General features: G+C 35.2%; 1 protein-coding gene across 1 annotated transcript in view; it reads right to left on the reverse strand.

The window, feature by feature from the left end:
• The window catches only part of Mcm10 (minichromosome maintenance 10 homolog), a 44,669-nt gene extending 39,680 nt beyond the window's left edge, over positions 1 to 4,989 (reverse strand). Inside the window, exon 1 of the mRNA XM_069836779.1 lies at positions 4,836 to 4,989. The gene's annotated coding sequence lies outside the window, so the exon portion shown is untranslated. The remainder of the gene's footprint in view (positions 1 to 4,835) is intronic.
• Between the last annotated feature and the right edge of the window lie 1,011 nt (positions 4,990 to 6,000).

Below are 6,000 nucleotides of genomic sequence, written 5' to 3' on the forward strand. Positions count from 1 at the left end.
ATACAGAACAACCGGTAATATAACTGTTTTATAAATTCTAACTTTCAGATTTTTGGACAGCAGACTGGATGATAAGAGCTTCTCAACCGAATAATAACACGCATTTCCCATATTTATTCTGCGTTTAATTTCCTCCCGAGTGTCATTTATATTTGTTACTGTTGCTCCAAGATATTTGAATTTTTCCACCTCTTCGAAGGATAAATCTCCAATTTTTATATTTCCATTTCGTACAATATTCTGGTCACGAGACATAATCATATACTTTGTCTTTTCGGGATTTACTTCCAAACCGATCGCTCTACTTGCTTCAAGTAAAATTTCCGTGTTTTCCCTAATCGTTTGTGTATTTTCTCCTAACATATTCACGTCATCCGCATAGACAAGAAGCTGATGTAACCCGTTCAATTCCAAACCCTGCCTGTTATCCTGAACTTTCCTAATGGCATATTCTAGAGTGAAGTTAAAAAGTAAAGGTGATAGTGCATCTCCCTGCTTTAGCCCGCAGTGAATTGGAAAAGCATCAGATAGAAACTGACCTATACGGACTCTGCTGTATGTTTCACTGAGACACATTTTAATTAATCGAACTAGTTTCTTGGGAATACCAAATTCAATAAGAATATCATATAATACTTCCCTCTTAACCGAGTCATAAGCCTTTTTGAAATCTATGAATCTCTTTCTATTATCTAACATTATTTAAAATATATTAATATTCTATGTATTTTAGCTTAATTCTGCTACATAGTTTGTATTTCAGTGTTTAATTAATAGTTCATAGTATTTTGCTGTTTAATTCGTAAATAACTCTTGTATACATGTAGCTCTTATCTAAATCAAATTGTTGAATTCTTTGTAAGTTAATACATATGTATATATACTTTTTGCTGGTTGAGTGGAAGAGAAGGCCTTAAGGCCTTAACTCTGCCAGCTAAAGTAAATCATTATTATTATTATTATTATTATTATTATTATTATTATTATTATTATTATTATTATTACAGTTGGGTAAATCCTCGGAAAAAACTCAATCAGGTAACCAGTCCAAGTGGAAATTGAATCCACACCTGAGCACAACTCCGGATCATCAAGCAAGCACCCCAACCGACTGAGATATGCCAGTGGCTCATGATTTTTAGAACAATGCATCTTGGGCTATTTCAGCAGTAGAGGTTCACAGAGGATGTCGTTAATCAGTTCATATCCTGTTAATAGTGGCAGCAATTAGAATTAAAAACATATTAAAAAGGAAATAAATATATCAAGAAATTTCTGTTCCTTTATGGAAGTCTCTGTGGTTGTTCACCCAGCTCTGTATAAAATGAAAGGATATTTTCTAATTTCCATCTTGTGTGGTCCAAACTACCAAACAAGTTGGGAAATAAAAAAAAAAATGAACATGTATACATTTCCCAATCCAAAGTATGAATGAATCGACCATAAATTAATGTATGATTAAACGTGAGTTTTTATACTTTCGTAAAATAGTAGGTACTTATTTAAATCTGAAGCAGTTTCATTTTGGTAACATCAATTTACATTGGGCCAAATCAAATTATGGAAAAATGTTAGAATGAAGTGAATGTGTTTATGCTTGTAAATTGAATTAATCTACTTGAATTGTACAATTTTGTATACCTCAACTAAAATGTAAATTGAATTAATCTGTTTACTATGTATTGCATATGTCTGTATAGTTTGGCTAATGAATTGTATATGCTGTAAATTGAATGGTAATCTGTATAGCTCAACTGGTGAATTGTTTAGGCTTATAAATTGAAGTAATTTGCATTATATGTAGTATCAATTTTTGTATATCTGAACTGATTGAATTGTTTATGCTTTTAAACTGAATTAATTTACTTCCTATGCATTATAATTTTATAGCTCAACTGATGAATAATTGTTTAGGTTTGTAAACTGAATCATTTCCTTGCTATTTACAGTACTGCATATTTTTTGTAGAGCCACCAATGTAGCTCAGTCAGCAGACTTGCTAGCCTGCTGATCCAGAGCTGCGCTCGGGCTTCAGTTGGATCCCCATTTGGGCTGATTACCTGGTTACATTTTTTCCGAGATTTTCCTCAACCATAGGGCGAATGCCAAGTGATCTATGGCGAATCATCGACCTCACTTTATCCCGCCAAAAAAATGTAATCTTGTAAAATGTTCACTTGTTCCACATCTTAAAGCTGCAATTCTAATGTAGAATCTAAGGAATACAATGAATGAAATGAAATATGTCATTAAGGTTTTGCTATACATTGATCTCATACCATTTCAATTCATAAAAAACAAAATTATCAAAATGTAAGTTTAGAAATGTCACAGCAAACATATTCTTTTCCTAAATATTATGTGGTACAATAGTTTTTAAGATGATGGTTAATATAATAATGTAAATGCTAGCCTAGCTACAAGAGATACTAGTATTTTTTTTTATGTAAGTAAATGTCACAACTAATTTTCATTACAAACAAAATACCTAGGCCTAATATAAGTTTCCACATGTCTTAGTCCAGTTTTACTCTGTCTTCATGAACATGAAGCCCCTCTTTCCCAGTGCGACCTCCTGACCTAACACGAAAAGCAGTGACGTTCATCTCCCTGCACTTGTGGAGCAATGTGGCTTGTGTGCTTCTTTCCTCCATGCCGCAAGTATGAAGAGTTGCAGTGACAATATTTTAATTTTACATTAAGAAAAGTACAAATATTTGTTGCACTTTTCCATCGTTATTTTATTTCTTTTATTGTATTTTGTAAGTATTATTAGCAATTATAACTAATCAACTCATCACATAAGGAAAGTTATCCCTTAAATAAAAATAAATATAACATATCTGTATTTCATTTCCTCTATTTAATATATGAATTTTGAAACGAAACTCAACATGTTGAAATAGATCATTTCCTTTACAATATAACAGTAACATAGCCTATGTAGCCTATAATCAAAGAACTAGAAATACGTATTGTTTCAAAGTTCTCAACATAGGCTAAATCTCAAAATTTATCTTGATAACTATCCAAAAAATTGCTCCCCTAATATTAATTTCATATTCACTAACTATAAATGTATTAAAGATATTGTAGTGTTCATAATCCTAATTATATTATTAACAATTCTATCACTAAAAGAACCTTAGGGCGCACTTCCGAACAGGGGCAGTGGCATTTTCCCTAAGTTTAGAGCCCAGTTTAGGTGTGTGTATTAATCGGAAAAAATGTCATATAAACATGCGTCCTATTCTCAATATTTTCTAGCCCCTAATTTTCGATTAATATACACACACCTGAACTGGGTTCTAACCTTAGAGGAAATGCTGCTGCTCCTGTTCGGAAGCACGCCCGAACCTTATATTCTAGGAGACTCAGACAACTTAATCCCAGCAAATTGAAAACATCATTACAGTTTGTGTCATTTGTTACATGAGATACGCTTTTAAGTTTTTATTTTATTTTATAAGTACTATGAGCAATTGTAACAAACCACATCATAACTTACGGAAAACTATTCCTCAAATAGGAACAAATATGTGCATATACTCTATTTTACTTTATTTTCTGTACTTAAGAAATGTGTGATGAAATAACTAAACATGATGAAATAGGTTATTTCTTTCATAATATTACATCCACAAATATTTATTCTTTCTATCACAGTTAATTGAAATACTGCACAACGACTTCACTCTGACTGTAATACTGCAAATACACCACTGATAGAGTATACAGTACTGCCTACCGCACCATGCATGAGCAAATTCGGTTTGTTTGCTCGCACTCAGTTTCCACAGTGGAGGAAATGAGTGCTCTCCTACAAAATCAGTGGGATGCCCAACTCTGGTGTAGAATGTAGAACATATGAATGTGAAATTTGGTATTTTATTTGACACAAAATAGTCGGATGTTTAATTGGCTAAGCTATAGAGTTCCACGACAGTCCTATAAATTAGTGAATAAATGAAGCATGTTTACGTATGAAGTCAAATATTTGCCCTGGACCAAAACGGCTTACGTACACATTATGTAGATCGCTGTAACTCTTCTTTCAAAGAACAACTCCTAAAATTATGGCCAATCTTCAATATCGCCCCACACCACACACAGAACTGACGTCTGATTTAAGTTTCTTTATAGGTTAGGTGGGTTAAATGAGGGGATAACTAAGTGACTTTTTTTATTTTATTAGGTTATTTTACGACGCTTTATCAACAGCTTAGGTTATTTAGCGTCTGAATGAGATGAAGGTGATAATGCCGGTGAAATGGGTCTGGGGTCCAACACCGAAAGTTACCCAGCATTTGCTCATATTGGGTTGAGGGAAAACCCCGGAAAAAACCTCAACCAGGCTAAGTGACACTAAGCCGAGGTATGTGACAGGGCTAGTGGGTTAGTAGAGGGGATTAATAAAGTGATATGAGGCCGAGGAATTGTATAGTGTGTGGAGACACCTAAATTTAACCAAAATTGATTTACTATTATTATTATTATTATTATTATTATTATTATTACTGCTGCTACTACTACTTCTTTCGCCTCTCCCCAATTGAGAGTCATTCTCTTAGTCAACATGAAACAGCTCCAGAATTGCGCGGTGCAGCAATGAGTAGTTTTAATTCACCACAAAGTCACTTAATGTAGTAAATTAAACAAAAACCAGTTCATTAAATTTGCAGAAGGCATTGTAATAGGAGTCCGCGACCATCTCACCTTACCAATTCGCGCCTCCAGACACAGACACAAACCTACACCCAATATAACCTCATTTCCATGGTATTCTGAAAGTCGTACTGTCAACAAACAACGATAAAATTCAAAGTATTACTTACAATTACAAAACCGAAGCAAACAAAGCGAGTAAACGCACACAAAAACGCAACTCATTACCACAATATAACAGATCGCACGTATTACAACAATCCTGACAATGTAAGACTGACATTCTCAATTTCGGTTATTCGCGGTAAATCTAGGAGTCCGTACTCAGTGTTGCCAACTCGATTCTTAAAAGTCCGCTGTGAAGCCGTGCAGAAACCGCTAAATTTTCAATGTAAAATTATATCACAGTGTAGTATATATTAGTCTGTGATTGTATTTTGCCGCTGTGAGTGCCAAAAATACCCGCTAAATCCCTATATCAGCAATCTCAGATCATATATTATGTAACAGATTGCTCATCCCTATGTTAAAATATAACTACAACGTCTTTGGTTAAAATGAACAGCACTTTGAAGAGAACAACCGCCAGGATCGCCACCCGTCCGCCGTAAACGAGCACAAGACGGCAGTACAGTCGCTAATGCAATTAAAATGGGAACTATGATGTGACTCCTTATGTACCAACTAGATGGCAGCATAGTAAACCTGACAAAAGTTGTTACCGTCAAAGCCTATAAGGCCGAGCTATCTGGGTATATATTTTGATCTATGCAGCAATACAAATTTCATAAATTTTACCCGCTAAACTAACGCCGAAAAACGCTAGATCTAGCGAGAAAACAGCTGAATTGCCAACACTGGTTGCCAGTTCCAACTCAAAAATTTCCCGAATCTCGTCGACATGTCTGTAAATTTTGCTGGTCGGTTCCAGTAAATGCTGAAAATGAGAAAAGCCGTTTTAAGTCTTGGTTATTCTGAAACGAAGCATGCGAGGTCCAAACAACTTATTATAGTAAGGTATCAGCATTGACGACAAGCCCCTACAGTCTCAGCTGCACAGAACGAGGAAACCGGGGCAAATTGACATAGACTTACTAAATAACCGCAAATTGAACTCTGCGCTTGCCTCCATGTTGTTGGAGAGCAGACGCCTAGGTACGATCACACGTCGCTACTTTTGCAGCGCTGCAATACAAAAAACTGCGCAACTCTTGTACTGGGACGTGTGAACAATGGTGCAACCCGAAAAGTAGCGGCTGCCGAACCTGCTGCCCGCTACTTTTCCATGCTGCGCGCAACTTAAAAGTAGCGACGTGTGAACAGGGTTCTCAGTGT

This window comes from Periplaneta americana, chromosome 10 (assembly GCF_040183065.1).
Source record: "Periplaneta americana isolate PAMFEO1 chromosome 10, P.americana_PAMFEO1_priV1, whole genome shotgun sequence".
Taxonomy (NCBI): domain Eukaryota; kingdom Metazoa; phylum Arthropoda; class Insecta; order Blattodea; family Blattidae; genus Periplaneta; species Periplaneta americana.